The sequence below is a fragment of the Mustela nivalis genome (genome assembly GCF_964662115.1).
Source record: "Mustela nivalis genome assembly, chromosome: 10".
NCBI lineage: Eukaryota > Metazoa > Chordata > Mammalia > Carnivora > Mustelidae > Mustela > Mustela nivalis.
The window spans coordinates 24186164-24203487 of record NC_139029.1 but is presented as its reverse complement, the minus strand read 5'-3'; the positions used below and the strand labels follow the sequence as shown (position 1 = coordinate 24203487).

At 47.1% G+C, this 17324-nt stretch overlaps 1 protein-coding gene across 4 annotated transcripts in view; it reads left to right on the top strand.

The window, feature by feature from the left end:
* CSMD2 (CUB and Sushi multiple domains 2) overlaps nucleotides 1–17324 on the top strand; it is a 607752-nt gene that overhangs the window by 434740 nt on the left and 155688 nt on the right. The gene's annotated exons all lie outside the window — the stretch shown is intronic.

Sequence of the window (17324 nt, the reverse complement as noted above, 5' to 3'; positions counted from 1 at the left end):
GCAGTGGTTGCTGTGACCCCAGGCTCAGGTTGGGGCCCATGGAAAACCTGGAGAGGCCAGTCTCGGCCTCACAGGACTGCTGTCCAAGTTCAGACAACTCTCTGGCCTCAATGGCACAGTCACGGCAGAGTAGCTGAGAGCAGAGCTGGAGGTCATATGGACTCCAGCAGGAATCCCAACCCTGCCACCTGCTGTTTGCAGGACTTGGGGCACAGCCCTTATTTGCTATTGTAGTAGCAGCATCTCGGGGGAAAGACTTAAATGGGACAGCGAGTGCAAGGTGCCCAGCATCGTACTGGGAACACGGTAAATATCTAGGAATACTTCTGTGGTAATACTTCTGATAATAGTTATCAGCTCAGAGTGGTGTGATCCCAGATTGTTTCCTCTTCTCAGTCTGAGTTTCCTCATCTGTAAAGTGAGGGCAGAAATGCTAATGTTTGAGAGTTGCAGAGGGAGTAATTACAAAATCCCAGCAGTGTCTGATATTGCATACATACTCCCTCAAAATATAACTTCCTTCCATACAAGCGTCTGACCGGCAGGAATTATTTACGGGAGTTCCAAAAAGTCAGAGAAGAAAGGAACATCACCATTTTACCCATCCCAGAGCCTGGCATGTCTATCCTCTTATCAGTTCTTTACTAATAGTAAGTCCTAATAAAAAATAGACATTGTTCTCAGTCCCATTTAATAGATGAGAACACTGAGATCCCAAGGGAATGCATAGTGTGTCTCAGTTTGCACAGTGAGTCCCACAGATAAAACAAGTTTATCTGAATCTTTGTATTATTCACACTGTTGGCAAAGCTGGGCCTGCTTGAGCTGTGGTTCAGATGAGCTGTGAGGAAAGGATTAGGTTGGGGTGGCAGGATGAGCAGAGGTCTTGAAGGAGGATCGAAAGGCAATTAGAGAGGAGACAGAGTCTGGCTAGAGAGGGGGAGGCATGTGAACAAGGAAAGGGAGGTAGAGAGGGTGAAGTACGGTGTGGTCATGGAGGACTGTGAATGCCAGCAGACAAGAGGGAGCCATGGTAGTTCTTGAGCAGGGTCATTCCCATCAGGGTCATTTAAAGTGGAGAGAGCTCATGTGAAAAAAACCAGTCAGGAGTCTACCGCAGTGACCCAGGAATGAAATGTGGAGGATTTGCAATAGTGGGGAGCCAAGGCAAGAAGTGTAGCTAGAGAAGATTATGCCCCAGAGAGATTTCAGTTAAAAGGAATTGGCAGAATGGATACGTTGCTGGAAGAGATATAGACATTTGTGTATTTGCTGATGTACACAGGTCCTTAGACTCAGTTCAATTACAGTTAAAGAAATGCATTGAGTGATTGCTCTGTGCACGTTTTTGAACTAAGCCCTGTGCAAAATGAGGTCAGCAGCACTCTTAGGGGTTGTGCACTGTTAGGGGGACAAGTTAAATATACAAATTCATCCTGCACATTTCTGTTGGAATAAGCTTCTGGAAGCACACCTGACCAGCTCACCCGCTAATTAGAAATCTTCCATGACACCCAAGCTCACAGAAGCTAAACATATCCTGGATTTCAAGGTCCTCATGACCTCAACCTATCTGCCCAACCTCATTTCCCACCCCTTCTCTCCAGGGGCACTCCAACAAAGCCAAGCAGCTGGTGGCTCCTATGCATACCCAGGCTCGTGGCCTCGCTCTGTGCCTCTGTTTCCACTCTGCTTTCCCTGCAATACTCTCCTCCCTTCAGAGGCTTATGTCTGAAATTCCACATCCCTCAAAGCCAAGTGTGTGTGTCAGCTCACCCAGGAAGTCTTCTGGTTCCCTCTCTTGGACTCCTAGGAGTCTGCCCCCCTCTTCTGAACTCCCTTTGCCCATGATCTGCATTTCCCTTATGACATTGACCACTTTCATCCTCTCTTTGTGCTCCTGTCTTATCTGCCCAGCCAGAGCCATGGTCTCTGCCCGATTCATCTCTGCAAGTCTCCCAGCTCTCAGCACAGTGCCCCTAGCACCTGGCCCCACAAAGTGTCCAGTGATGGATGAATGAATGAATGAATGAATGAATGAATAACTGAAGCAAGCAGGACTTGGGTCCAAAAGGAGGTTATATGACTAGCGGATCCATGATAGTCCCTCAATAAGTGTTAAATGAGCAATGATGGAATCAGGGGTATAATGACTCTTTTACGGTAATGTGCATATATGCAAATCAGGAGGCTTTCCTGCTTCCCTACCTTGGAGCATCTCTCACTCACTTGTTCACTGATTCTTGTAACAACCACCTGTCTGTCTAACACATGGTATTGGCTGAGCAAGGTGCTGGTGTCACATGCACAATCAAGACCCGGACACCCAGACTGGCAAAGGGGTGATATGTGCATATACACAGGGAGACGGAGGAGTAGGGAGGGGTGGGGAACAAAAGGCAGCCAGGAGACCAGAGATGCTGTCCTGGAAAAGGGGACAAAAGAGCTGAAGGATGGAGAGGAAGTTGCAGGTAGCAGGGGAGGAAGCCTGCTGGGAAGGGAAGTGACTGGGTGTGGTCAGGCCCCAGGCCCAGATCATAGATGGTCTCACTCTCCTCAGTGGACAGGGAAAGTGTAGTTTCTTCTGTCTCCCTAGGTTTTGCTGCATAGCACAGAGTAGGTAACATACACAGAAAAGTTGAAAGAACAGCACACGAGCACCTACACACCTGCCCCCTAGACTCAACCATTATGAATATTTCACCATATATGCATTCTCTCTTCTATCCTTTTTTGCTGAATCACTCAAGAGCCCATTGTGGACCTCATGGTGTTCCAGTTGTAAATCCTCGGGCAAGCACTTTCTAAAGCAGATTTGCTCATCCACGACCGAGCGACATTAGCATTCCCGAGACAGCCTCATCCCCAGGAGGGAAGGTTTAGAACAAGGACCAGAGGAGCACAGAGGGATGTAGGAGCAGCTGACAGGCGAGCACAAGGAATCAGTGATGGAATTTCTGGGCAGGGGTGAGGACCGCTGTCACTGAGGGGAATGGTGAGCGTGGGGTGAGCCGGTTGGGAGCCAGGAGGACCTCTTCATGGCCCTCAGGAAGAGAAGATCGAGACAGAGTCACCAGCTATCCTCTGCAGGGTGACACAGTGAGGACAATAAAGTAGTGGGGCTGAATGTGTGTGCAAGGCCTCCGCGACAGGGAACAGCAGTGAGAAGGTGAAGGTAGCTTCCGCCCTCCCTCTGGCGGCCTCGCAGCCTCCGGGAGCTGATGCCAAGGGAGCAGAGGGCGCTTCCAGCTACGCTGGGCCACAACAAGATCCTGAATGAACAACAGAACTCCTGGGATGGAGACGAGCCACAGGATGCCTTTCCCTTTCTTGTTCAGTCCCCCAGCCCAGCTGATGCTCCCGGACAGTGTGCGCAGTGTCCACACACACATCTGTGCTCATGCCTGTTCTCTCTCCTCTCTCTCCCTCCTTCTCCCTCCTTCCCTGTTTCTCTCGCTCCTCCTCCCCTGTGGTCCCCCACCCCCCTCACTCTTATAACCAGCAGCAAAGTTAAGGGAATTCATGATTAGGCCTAATTAAGACAAACACGTAAAGCCCCTTTTATGTTTGAGTCCTTATTCAGAGTAAGATGTAATTATTGTTTTTTAATTGGGAATATCTTTATAGAACGTTTCTATATTTTAAAAAAATACACCTGTTTTAAAAAGCTCAAAATGGGGGTGCCTGCGTGGCTCAGTGGGTTAAGCCTCTGCCTTTGGTTCAGGTCATGGTCTCAGGGTCCTGGGATCGAGCCCCACATTGAGTTCTCTGCTTGGCAGGGAGCCTGCTTCCCCCTCTCTTTCAGCCTCCCTCTCTGCCAACTTGTGATCTCTGTCTGTCAAATAAATAAATAAAATCTTTAAAAAAAATTAAAAACTCAAAATGTAAAAAATAAAGAAATCTGTAGAGATCATAAGCCCCCTTAATCTTACTCTGGTCTCCTTCGCACACCTCACAGAAGATAACCATTGGTTCCACTTGCTCTTCTAGATATTTTGTGTGGCGATATATACATCAAGCTGTTGCAGTAAACACGGTTTCTAAAACAAGATCATCTCTATGCATGGCTTAGTGGCCTGCTTTTGATGTACTGTTTAATCCTCTATCATCATATTAAGATGTCAATATATAGATCAGCTTCATCCTGTTCGATGGTGACAGAGGATTCTGTTGTAGGTGCAACTATCATTTATTTTTCCACTCCCCTATTAATAAAGTAAATATTTTCAGTTTCTCACTCCAGTGAACAGCCTTATACGTGAACCTTTGAACTGTTGTCCAATTATTTCCTTAGAATATATTCTTAGAAGGCAAATTTTAATATATGACCTTGATTTCCTTCTTGTGACTGCAGCAATTTATACATCCACCAAAAGCCTGGCTCCCCACACGGAATCATGAGCTGCTGTCAACCCTGTCAGTGTCTATCAGTTTGATGGACAAAATGATATCTAATTGTCTTTGCTGCTTTCAGTTCTTAGTATATTTTCCTTTGGGGGAGGGGGTTGTTTTTTTTTTTCCTTACAGAGTGCTCAACTAGGTTGAATTTTAGATGGTCTCTCGTTTCAGTTTAGATTTAAAATTTTTTTAATGTACTAATTGACTATATATATTTCACATGATCTTTGTTATTTTTATCACACTGTGCCCTTTTTACCTTTGGAATTTTTGTCTTCTTCACGTTCTGTGTATATTTGAAGAAAGTGAAAAGAGCACAGGGTTTTGTATATTTCTTTTTCATCGAACGTGTTATGCCTTTTTTCAACCGAAACAGGCGATGCTTCTTTATTGCTTTCTTTCATTTTTAACTCTTGTTGTTGTTAGCTGATTTGATTTAATTAGCTTTGTTTAACCCCCAGTAATCTGAGAGGATTTTTTATCCTTTTTTTTTTTTACTCTGCCAGGGATCTTGTGTTTTCATCAATTCTGTTTTCAACAACATTTATCTTGTTCTCCTTTATTTTGGAAAACTTGTTGTTTTCATTTTTATTTTAAGGAAACTATTTTTGTTGTTGTTGTTTTCAGATTGCTCTTGACAGCCTACTTTTGTTTTTTCAATGTATTATCATCTTGCATCTCCCTGAGAATACGATTTATGTTTTGAGCTTATGTTTTGTGTTTTACAATGTCGCCTGTTTTTTCCTGCATTTACTGCATTTTGCAGCTGGGCCATTTTGTCTGATCTGTCAGCTCATTTCCTCTGAGGAGCTGCTTCTCTTTCCATCCCAGGGGTTTTGTTCATTCAGGATCAAGTTGTAGCTCAGAGTTGGACTCTGGCACCAGATTGCCAACCACTCTGATGAGCTGTGCAGCTTGGGAAGATCTTTAAACAGGTGCTCTGGGCCTCTGTTCTCTTATCTGTAAAATGGTGATTTAAGGTGGTCCCTGCGATCTAAGGTTGTTATGAGGATGTGAGTTATCCTATCTAAACACTCAGAACAGTGTCTGGCATGAAATTCCCAAGTAATGAGAACTCCTTCCTGGGGCTGGGTTGGTGGTTGCTCATTTTACCCAGATGGGGCATACCCTAAGCACAGCAGGCTGTAAGTCATCCCTGAAAATCACAGGTGGTGGGAGCAGGTGTCAAGATGCCCCTTGGTGTGCCAAATAGGATGAGATGTGGGAAAGTCCACAGGCCTCCATGAGACCCTTCCCAGGCGCACAGACAGGACAAGTCTTGCAGATGTCTCTCCTCACCACCACCCCCAACCCCAGCCAAGCACTGGAGGTGATCAGAGGGCTCTGTGGTCAACCTCACCCCATGGAGCCAGGCAAGGATAATCCCTTGCCGAACGTGCCCAGGAGGGATGGTGGGGAGTTGCAGAGATCACACTCAGCCTTGGGTGGGGTGCAGGCAGGAAAATGGGCCCTTCTTGGGTGTGTGTGACGAACTTGGGCTGGCAGTCAGATTCTGCCCTTGAACACGGTGGGTATCTGCAGCATTTGGCAGGTGCTTTTCCCCTGAGTGCCAGGAATGGGACAGGCTGGCCAGTGAACTCCATCCAGTCCTGGCAGCTAATAGCAGGAAAGCAGACAGTGAGCTGCACCCTCCATGTCGCTCTTTCCTCTGTGGTCAGGTCGTAGAACATGGACGTTTGATCCCCTTTGGGTGAGACCTCTTCTCAGTCTCCAATGTTGGCCTAGCATTTTCCCTATTATAATCAGTGGACCAGCTCAGAGGAAAACTGGAGATGAGAGGGAGGCAAAGCTTTCTGCTCTTGGTCCTCCCCTCTACCTAACATTTATCAAACACATACAGTGTACCACATTCTTGATCGGTTATTACTGTCCCCATTTTACAGATGACACCAGTGAGGCTCAGAAGGGAATGTCTCCCAGTTACCCAGGGATGTGGGCTTCAGACCCATTCCATTTAGCTCCAGGCTTTTCTCTCGCCTGTCATTCTGATCCCAGTGTAGTTCCATTTAACAAAACACTCATTGAACACTTCCTCTGTATCAGAGACTGTGCAGTGGCAAACACAAGAATTGGACTAAGGCCGGTCTTTGTCTTCCAGGGGCTCACATTCTATGAGGAAAATATTCAAACAAACAGGTCCCTCCAAGACAAAGTAGTTACTGTAAGTGAGTGTAAGCCAAGTTCAGTAATGGAGAAGAGAGAGAAGGCCTGCCTGTAGGCATCGAGGCAAACATTCCAAATGAGGGGGAAAGAGCAAAGGGACAAACAGAGGGCAAAATGTAGGGTCTGTCCACGAAAGACTGCTTGCTTCCTTGATGTGGCTGAGGACTGCGCGGGGAAGATGAGGTTGTGTGGGGAACAAGGGCTCTCTGCAGGACCCTGTGTGCCAAGATGAGAACTCAAGATGGATTTCTCAGTATAATGAGGAGCCATTGGAATATTTTGAAGACAGTAACCACATTCAGTTCAATTAAAATACTTGGAGCATTTACTCAGTGCCAGGCGTTCTGCCAGGTACTGAGGGTATAAATATAAATAAGAAACAGTCTTTTCCCTTGAAAGTCCCAGTCTTATAGATAGACATTTTATCAGTTAGGAATAGAAGCTGAAAAACTGACTAAAGCTGGCTTCAACAGATGGAGGTTCACTTTTCTCTTGGAACAAGGATGCGAAGGTCCCATCCAGACCCAGGGTAGCCACTCAGGAGGACAGCATCTTTCTTCTTGCACTGCTGTCCCTGGACGCTGTCCTCTGGCTTACCCCACTGCACTTCGGTCTCAAAGGGGAGAAGCCAAGGCACAGAGCTTCCCCATGCTGAGGGTTTGTGTATTTATTCGGTGAGAATCACCATCTTTACAGGCATCTTCCTACATCTGATTAGTCAGAACTTGCCGTGAATGCCTGGCTGGGAAAGTGGGAAATCAATTTTGTTTTGCTTTTACAGTTTCAGTAGTAGAGATAGATGAGAGTTTTTGGAAATGGAGTGCAGACAGACCATCCTACAGGGCCTGCTACAGATTCTAATGTGATGTGATAAATGCAGTAGTGGAAGTTACGTGTGAAACACAATCAAAGAGCTCGTGCAAAGATGGTTCCTAATTCCAGGTGGTGCCAGGGGTAGGGGCAAGGTGTTCTGGAGAAGAGGGATTATGGTAGCTCCGTTTGAAAGCACAGTAGGAGCTTACCAGGCTGGGTGGAGGTCAGAGCCTTGCAGGCATGTGGAAGAGAGGAAGGGCTTTTTCTGGAGGAACCCATCATCTAGTGTGATGTAATGATATCTCCATTTCTAAAAGGAGATCATTGTTGGCAACGCAGAGAAATTGGCTAGGAAACCAGGGAAGGAGTCTAGGATAACTGAGGGGTCCTGGTTATATTCAGAAGAACTGAGGCTTGTTTCTGAGTACAGATCTGACTAGGCTGGAGAGCTTCGTGTGACTGGGAAATGGGGCAAAGGGAGAAGACACGGTCTCTTCCAGGTGTGCCTTTCCTAGGGAAATCTGGGGCCCATGGAGGCTGGGAAAACTTGTTCTGGAAGCTTTGATTTCCATTCCCAATGCTCATGTTTGGCTTATGGTCCTAGTTTATCGATTTTTAACTGTAGGGATGCTCTTTAATGATTAATGCAAAGGGTGACCTGAAAGCTCCCTTCTTGGTTGTTGGTCACACGGCTGTAGGATTACCGGGAGATAGAGGCCTGTAGTTTTGATGAACCAGAACCCCTGCCTAGTGGAGCTTGTCTTCCTGGGAGGAGCCTGGACCAGACAAAACATCTGGCTACGCCTGAGACCCAGAGTCCCCACCTGCAGTTTCCCATCAATCATAGGGTCACCATCCCCCACTGCGGTCAGTGTTGCTTCCCTTAGACAGCAAGTGGGCAGCTGGCCCAGAGGAGGCAGAAGGCACCAGAAGTGAAGCTTCTGTTTGTAGCTCTTGCCAGGAATCCCGGCTGCAGGTTTAGCAGCTTCCAGAAGGTTTGTTTTTGAGCAGTGACAGTGAGTTAAACCTTAAACAGAGAAGGTCCATGTACTTGCACTGCGAGAGCTGACCTCCTGCAGGAACTGAGCAGATAAGCATATACACGGCGGGGCGTCCCTTTGTCAGACTTGAGATTTCAACAAATTGGGAAATCGTCAAAAGGAGCTCAGAAGTTTTTGAAGGAGAGGATATGGATACTCCCTGGGTGTCAGTGTAGGAGTGGTGGTGGTCTCTAGCAATTTAGTTTTCATGGATCACCTCTAGAAAAAGAACACAAATTACTTCAAATCATCCAAGAATAATAACCCATCTGAGCTACGCTTGATAGTCGAATTGGCCAGCAGATGTGAACTTGACTCTGAGTTTACCATGCCAAAAATGGACTCCAGTATTTCTTAGAGGGGGATTCCATTCATTCAACAAAAGAAATGAGTACCTTCGTTCCTGGCCACACTGGACCAGGAGAGAGCTCACCCTCTCAAAAGACTAAGTAAACAAGCAAAAAAGAAATAAAAGAAACTTTTGTGATACCACATAACACATACCATTCTTTAAAAAAGGGAATCATTTCCCTAAAGAAATAAGAAGATATTTTCTGAAAAGATTGTATTATAGTAAACAAAAGAAAATCTAAATGGATAGATGTATGCTATTCTCATTTAAATATAAGAAATAGGGATGATCGGTAGCAGAAGGATGGATAATGGAATGCGGGAGGGGAGATCCTGAGAAAGAGTGACCTTGATAACCACGAGTAAAGAATGAAAAGAAGCTAATGACACAGTAGCTAAAATCTACAAGAGTAGCACTTGCCTTGTAAGAAACAAAAGCACTGAAGAAAGAGACAATCTGGAGGGTCTGTCTGAGACTGCAGAGACAAAGTGCAAGGGTGTGGAAATAATGAAAGAGAAGTTACCCAGTGTGGAAGACAGAGGACCAACCAGGCAGCACAGATGGAGAAGAGTATAATAATAAAATACAAACTGTGAGCAGACTCCTCTGAGAAGGGACAGAGGGAGGGACTGGACTGAAGTGTCCTTGGTGAATTGAACAGACTCACTGAGTTCCAGCCAAAACGAATTAGATAGAACTTGATGAAAAATGGATCAGTTCCAAGGATAATAAAAGATTCTTGAAAGCTTTTCACAAAACACACTCACACAGGTAAGCACACAACCAGTCCTCCTCAAATAAAATGGTCATTTATGGAATTAGGAACCATCCTTGCACGAGCTCTTCTTTCCTTTCTTAGGAAAGAAGGCCTAAAATCTCCCCTCCTTCACATCATTGGCCAAGAACAGTGGTGCTGTAAGACCAAAGAATCATTGATTCAGCCAAGATCTAATGTGCACAAAAGCCACAGAAAATTGCCACTGGGGCTTCTTGAAAAACTCGCAAAGACATTGTAGTAGGCTGAGTTATGGCCCCAAAAGACTTCAGGTTTTAATGACCGGAGCCTGTAAACATTAGCTTATTTGGAAAAACAATCTTTGCAGCAGTGATTAAATCAAGACCCTTGAGATGAGGAGATTTTCCTGGATTCTCTGGGTGGGCCCTAAATGCAGCCACATGAATCCTTGTAAGAGGGAAGCAGAGGGAGATTTTATACACACAGAGGGCAAGATACAGAGATTGGAGTGATGCAGCAGCAAGCTAAGGAGAGTCAACAGCCACAGGGACAGAGGGAATTATTTCATGGAAAGGTGCCTGTGCTATGATAATGCTAACAGTCATGGATCTTTACATAACGAATAACCGACCAAGAAAATGTAGAGTTAAATCTGTCATAAATACAAGAAATTGACAGTCGTAGAAGGACCTTAACACATCTTTCTTAGTCAAGTAAAAGGGGAAAAAAAAGTCATACACCTGAAATGAATATAACACTGTGTATTAGTTACACTTCAATAAAAATAAAGAGAACAGAAATAGACTTTGCTTTAGGTGATTTTACCATTTATTGATTTTTGCACTATGTATCAGGCTTGGTGCCAGGTACTTTATATGTGATTTCATTTACAATAATCCTCCCAGCAACACTGCTGGATGGAGGCCGTTACCGCCATTCGACAGAGAAGTAAACCAAGACTCCACAAGGTCACCTGATGAGCAATCCCAGAACAAGATGTGAAGCTGTGTCTTTGATTCCATAGCCACTGTTTTTTTCCCTATGGATTATGCACTTCAGGAGGCATGAACCTTTCATTTATGGACAACATTTCTTCTGGGAAGAATAAAGACACACCTGTCCTCACAAAATCCCTGACACCTCCAGGACAGGTTCCGGTCCATGACAGGCGGTCACACAGCCTTCACATACAAGGTGCCCATGACAAGAAGGAAACCAGTCCAAGGCCACTGGTGAAGAAAGCTGAAAGACACAGCAGTAGCCTAAGTCCTGCATTTGTGCACTGCCCCAGCCTCTCACAACGCCATCACCGCGGCCACTGCAGTGACCCCAAGCTCAGGTTCATTTTTTCCCTCATGGAAGTAACAAAAGAATCTTTTTTCTGTCAGATACCAGCTGGCCCCAGGAAATAAGAGCCTCTCATTTTGCTCTAGACGCCAATGCTTGCTTTGGGCTTTGGTCTGTCTTCTCCGTTTTTGCTCTTTGGATGGCAGGATGCTTTAATTATTATTGTCTGCTATTATGATCATGGTTTAATTGTCAGTTTGCAGCTCCGTGGCTCAGAAGGGGGCATTTTATAAAACAAGTATTTTCTTATTGTAGTTGCCAGTGTCACTGAGGATAATTTGGGCTTCCTTCTCATTTGGGGGCAGGGGTGATTTCCAACCCTCTCCCCCCGGCAGCAACTGTCTGTTCACGGGCCATTTTCCCCTGATATAAAGATCCACCATTAGGACTTGTGCCTCTGCACCATCCGTTGGGTTCATGGAGTGGCAACAGTTGCCCTGGAGGACCGAAGGCCCTTTCACATTTGGGGGCCGCAAGTGAAATCAAATGAAGTCAACATGTCAAGATGCTGTGGATTTTTTTTTCTTGCTTTTGTGTATCTGTCTGACATGTAATGGATCCAGATGAGCTCCCTATAAGCAGTGGGGTTGGCAGAATCCAAAGAGCATCCAAGGTGTCCAAGTTTCCTTGGGACTGAGGGGACTGAGGACCAGATCTCAGAAGCAGGTTTTGCCTGGACAGCTCTTGAGAGGTACGGGCACCTGCAGCGAGAATCCACTGTTCCCCTAGCTTTTTAGATTGAGACTCTGATGAAAAATCTCTTCGTGCCCTTGAAGCTGAGTGTCATGAGCCTTACTCCCTTACCAGCAAAGTCCGGCGGAGTTTCCGTGGCAGGCTTGTAGGGGGTGGTAGGGGAGCAAGGGCCGGGTGGGAGTGCCCTCCCTGGGGCACCTGCTGCCAGGAGATTGTGGAAGAAGGTGGGACTCTACAGAGACACTGTAAGACAAGGTGTCTGGAGATCCTGGAACAGGGTCAGCCCCACCATCCAGGGTGCCCTGAGGTTGAAGCAGGTGGCAACCAGCTGAGCATTGATGACCCAGCCCTGGAGAGAGCAGAGTCTCAGGACAGTCCCCAGGGAGCCAGAGAGAGGGAACTAGAGACCAGTGGGGCTGAGGAGCTGAGCAGTATATTTGTTGGTCCCCATGAGCACCCATGTTATATCCGAGGCAAAACAGACACCAGACTTAGGACAGTGTGACCAACTCCAGCCCCTCCTTTGGTGGGCACTGGTCTTCCGCCCCTGTCCCCAGCCCTGCCCCTTCACCGCACAAACCACTGTCACTAGGATTATAGACATAGGATATATATATATAGGATATATATATATATCCTATATATATATATATCCTATTATTGATATACCTATATATAGATATAGAATATAGATATAGGATGTAGGATTATTGCCTCTCCACAGCAGCTTGGGCATTATTGCTGTCCCTCTGAGACTCTCCCCCATCTTGGCTTCTAGGACTGTACCTTCTCCTGCTTTTCCTTCTACCTCTTAGTCTTAGTCTCCATGGGCTTCTCTTTCCCCATTCATCCCAAAGTCAGAATCCTCTAGAAACTTCCTTCCTTATGTGCCTTTCACGCTGTAAACTCATTGGACATGCTTGTCCAAATCCACCACCTGCACCCCATGCTTGTGTCCTCCCAAAGAACTGGCACTTTTCTCTCTCTAGACCACCCATGTCTTTATGCTGTCTCTGTTCTCTCCCTGGCATTCCCTCTTCTTTCCACGTTCCTCATCCACCCCCTTCATCTGCACACAGCCTGTGCATCTGACAAGACTCTCAGCTCAGTTGTCACCTCCTCCAGGGGGCCTGCCTCACCCCCTCCACCCAGGTAGGGGTCTGCTCTGTGCATGCCTTGACCATAGAACCCATCACACCACACTTAGGGTCAGAGACATGCCATATTCCCATCAGTGCTGTCTGCATCCGATACCTGTTCTCTCTTGATTGGATGTGTGACTCTTAGTATCTGTATCTAGACTCAAAGAACCTACCAGGCTGGGCTTAGCCAGTGTGCGACCATGACTGCATCCTCCCCATGTCTCCTGGGTTTGGACGAGGCTGCTAGCTCTGGCTTGGGGTCGGTGCCACTAGCTCCTATTTCTTTGGTAGTGATAAAGCACCAAAGATTCAGTGGGAAGATGCAAGGAGCTGGATGTGGGCCATAAAGAGAGATGTTAGAACCTCTGGCAAAATAGGACGTATCTTCCTTAGCACAAAGGATTTCATTTCCTCTCACCATGTGGTACACACTTGACAAGGAGAGTAGGTGAGTTTGGCTGAACTATGGTATTCCTGCAAGGTGGTGAGCAGTTCATTCATTCATAGTTCAACCAGACCAAGAGCTTAACATGGGCCAGGCCTGGTGCTGGGTACCAAAGATACAGAGATGAATCAGTCAGAAACACAGCAGTTAAGGAGCTTGGTAAGATAGGTATGTCACCAATGGGTCCAAAGCTGTGGGAGCACATGGAGGGACCATCTGTCCGGATGGGGTTGATGGGGTCGGTGGGGGATGGGGAGGCAGTGCACAATATGGAGACACCCAGGGAAAAGTCCCCACTGAGTGTGGGGTATCAGCTGGTACATGCTAGTCAGGGGGTATATGAGATGTGGGGCTGCAGTAACAAACAGAATAGCTTGAAACGAGAACAAAAATATACTTTCTCACAATTCAAAGTCAAGGTGTCGGTGCTCCCCCTGAAGACTCTGTGGAAAAATCTGTGACCTTCTTCTGGCTTCTGGTAGTTGCCAGCCACCCTGGGCTCATAGATACATCCTCCAGTCTCTACCTCTGTGTTCACATGGTCTGTTCCCCGCTGACCCCTCTGCTTCTCTGTATCCCAGTCTCCCTCTCCTTTCTCTGATGAAGACATCAACCTTTGGGTTTAGGGACCACCCTAACCCAGGATGACCTCATCTGAACTTGATTACATCTGCAACGATGCATTGATTTCCCATTAAGGGCACACTGACGATTCCAGTTAAGGTGACACTGAAGGGGTTGAACTCAGCCCACTGCAGGTGGCAGGTACGGGAGTGTATGGGAGGGTAGGAATGTTCCAGGCAGAGAGAAGTCCCTGAAGCAAGAAGACAAGAAGGAAACGGCTAGAACAGAGAGGACTGGAGGATGGCAGCTGGGGCTCCTAAAGGACTTGGTGAAGGAAAGAACAGTGTGGTTCAGAACAATCCCTGTACCCCGCACAGAGAAGGTGAATCAAAAGGGTGGGAGGGAGTCTGGATTCAGGAAGGCTAGCCCCACGTTTTATAAGCCTCTGTGTGTGCTGTTCCCTCTCTTGTGATCTTCCTCTCTCCATCTCCTCCTGCTTTTCTTTTCTTTTTTTAATTAATTAATTTATTTTCAGAAAAACAGTATTCATCATTTTTTCACCACACCCAGTGCTCCATGCAGGCCCCTCCTGCTTTTCTTTTCGGTCTTCAAAACTACTGCAAAGACACCTCCTCCTTGGAGTTTTCCTTGCTTCGCTCAGGTAGAAGACAATGTGAAAGGAATGCCTTTGGTACTAGAGAGACATGCACTGAATGCTGGCCCTGAGCCTTACTAGCTGTTTGATATCCACTCCCCACTCCCTACCCCGCAGGGGTCTGTGTTAAACCCCAGGGACTTCAGTCCCCCCATGAGCAAGTGGCAAAAGTAACCTGCAAATCGAAGCATTTTCACAGGGATCCCACACATATTACTGTCTGTTTTTCACTCAGCAGTAGCAGCCTCCAGGGCAGAGACAGAGTGTGACGCCCAACACGCTTCAGCCCTCTTCCCTGGCCTGTGTCATGTCTGTGGCCCAAAGAAGCAGACACCCTTGGGAGGAAGGCTTCTCTGTGAAGCAGTACCTTTTACCTCTTCCTCTCCCTTCAGTGCCTCCCCACCTGGGGTCAGGGGGGAGCAGGGTCCTCAAAACTGCTCCCAGTTTTTCAAAAGCCAAAGAAGACTTATGCTTACCTGCAGAAGAGCTGCTCAGGCAAGCCTGCTGTCTGCCAGGCCTGGAATGAGCCCTATCGATCAGAACCTCTGATTAGCATTTTACAGACTTTGATTTCTCAAAGATGAAAACAAGTCTTCAATAAGAGTCTTAATCAGGGTGGTCCATTTGACAAAGGAAGTCTTCCCTGGCTCTCTTCAAGGATTTCTAATGCAAGGGGTCACCACACCCCTCCCTGCAGCCAGTCCCCCCACCCAGCTACCTGCCGTGCACCTACTCCAGCCCCTGCCACTACTCCCATCTGGGCAGCAGGAGTGACCGTAAAATGGAAATTGGATCCTGCCAGACCTCAGCAAGAAGACCCCTCGATGAAACCCAAACTCCCCCTCCCCCAACCCTGCTCCCGCCCCTTGGGTCCCCCACCTGACCTGGCCTCCGCCTGCCCATCTCAGTCCTGCAACAGCCTTTCTGTTTGCAGGCCTTTGCACCTGCTGCTCGCTACCACAGGAAGCGCCCTCCCACCTCTTGCTCCATTCTGGGCTGGTACCTGGGAGCCTCTCCCATTGCCTCTCTGTCCCCTCCTTCCAGAGGGCCTCCCCGCCAGGGCGCTCTCTGGAAAGCGGGTCCTCTGTCTCAGCATCTTGCTTCCTTCCACGCAAGTGCCACCACAGCTGATCATCTTTACAGGGATTTGTGTGTAAGAGAATATTGCCCATGTCCAGAAAAAACTGGAAAAGGACGCCCTGTCCTTGTCACCATTATCTCCCTGCACCCAGCGCAGGGAGGTGTTGAAACAAATGAATGCAGTAAGAGGTCTGGCCCTTCAGCCTCATTCCTTCTGGCTGCTGAGCTGCATTGTTTCTGCCTGCAGAGGACCTCGGGCTCCCTCCTCTGCCTCTCCCCCTGCCATTCTCTAGACCTGTTCAACGCCAAGCCTTTGACTTTTGTCTGATTATCAGATCAGCGGAGCCGAATGCAAGGAGCTGGAATTTTTAATTCATGGTCTCAAAGTTCAGCCCTTTCACCTTGTTATGATTCTCATGTAAGCTATTGATTACTGATACGGCCTCCCCGCACACACCTGCCTCCCCGCCACAGCCTCTTCCTTCTGGAGGCACAGGCGGCATTCTCAGGGGAAAGAGTGGGAGCACCAAGGTTGGACCCAGACTATAATTATATAATGTAATTCTGGCTCACTCTCAAACCAGCCCTTGACCTTGGGCAAGTTATTCAACCTTTCTGAACCTCTGTATTCTCATTTTTAAAGACGGAAAGGATGCCACTTACAAAATAAAGATACTCACGGGGGCTAAGTGAGACCACACGGAAGTGCTTTGTACTTGGTGGTTGTCATATAAATATGTTTCATCCCTGCTCCATCTCCATATTCTCTCTTCCTATCAGATGTTTTCCTGGAATTTCATTCATTCATTCATGGATTCATTCACTCACTCCTTCAGTTATTTAACCTCTGGGACCTCAGTGGGTCTCTTAACTAAAAGGGGACAAAACCCAGATTCCTCTAGCTAATTCTGGGGCCTCATCATCTTCCCACTCTCAGCCCAGCTCTACTATCTGTGACCTCCTGACGCCACTTGGACTCCAGTGTGGGAATCACATTTCTTCCTGGCCCCTTCACCTTGCTCCATTTCTGGGTCTTGTCTCATGTTATTTTTCTTTAAGATTTTTTTTTATTCATCTGACATAGAGAGAGAAAGAGAGATAGTGACAGAGAGCATGAGCAGGGGTGGAGAGAACGAGAAGCTCATCAGGGAGCCCAATGCAGGGTTCGATCCCAGGACCCTGGGATCACAGACCCAAGCCAAAGGCAGATGCTTAACCAACTGAGCCATCAAGGTGCCCTTTGTCTCATGTTATTAATGCAAAGAAAACCTATTCCCTTTCATACCTACAAACTTCAAGTCTCATCTCCTCCCTCCCTCCCTGACCAGTCCAGCCCCCGAGAGCCTCTCTTTTTTGAGAATACATCCGGCCACACCACACAGCTTACTTCCTGGTCTGCTCCTGTGGTTAAGGCCAATTTTGCATCCACTGAGTATCTCAGAGAAAGAAAAGGAAGGGTGCAGTTTGGCACAGAGTGAGTATGCCTGTTGGCTCTGCTTCCTGGGAAGCTCCCACTTCCTCTTTCCAATCAAGTGTGGGGCCCCAGACTGCAGTCTGTTTCCTGCTGAATGCATGGAAGGGAAGCCCATCTGTCTTTACTCTGCCGGAACCCCCCGGGAGGGGATGCCTGCCAGGGGAACTAGCACCCACACAGCTTCTGGTGTGGTGGACCTGCACCTCTATCTATAAAAGGGTTTGTTTGGGAAATCCAGGAGATTCACTTGAATCCTAGTAAAACTACCTGGTAACTGAAAAGAAAAAACATGCACACATACCCAACAACAAATACACAAATAAAAATTAGATCTCATTCATAATAGAATAAAAAAATAATAAGAAGTATGCAAAAAGAAAAACATAACAAAGAAGAAAACC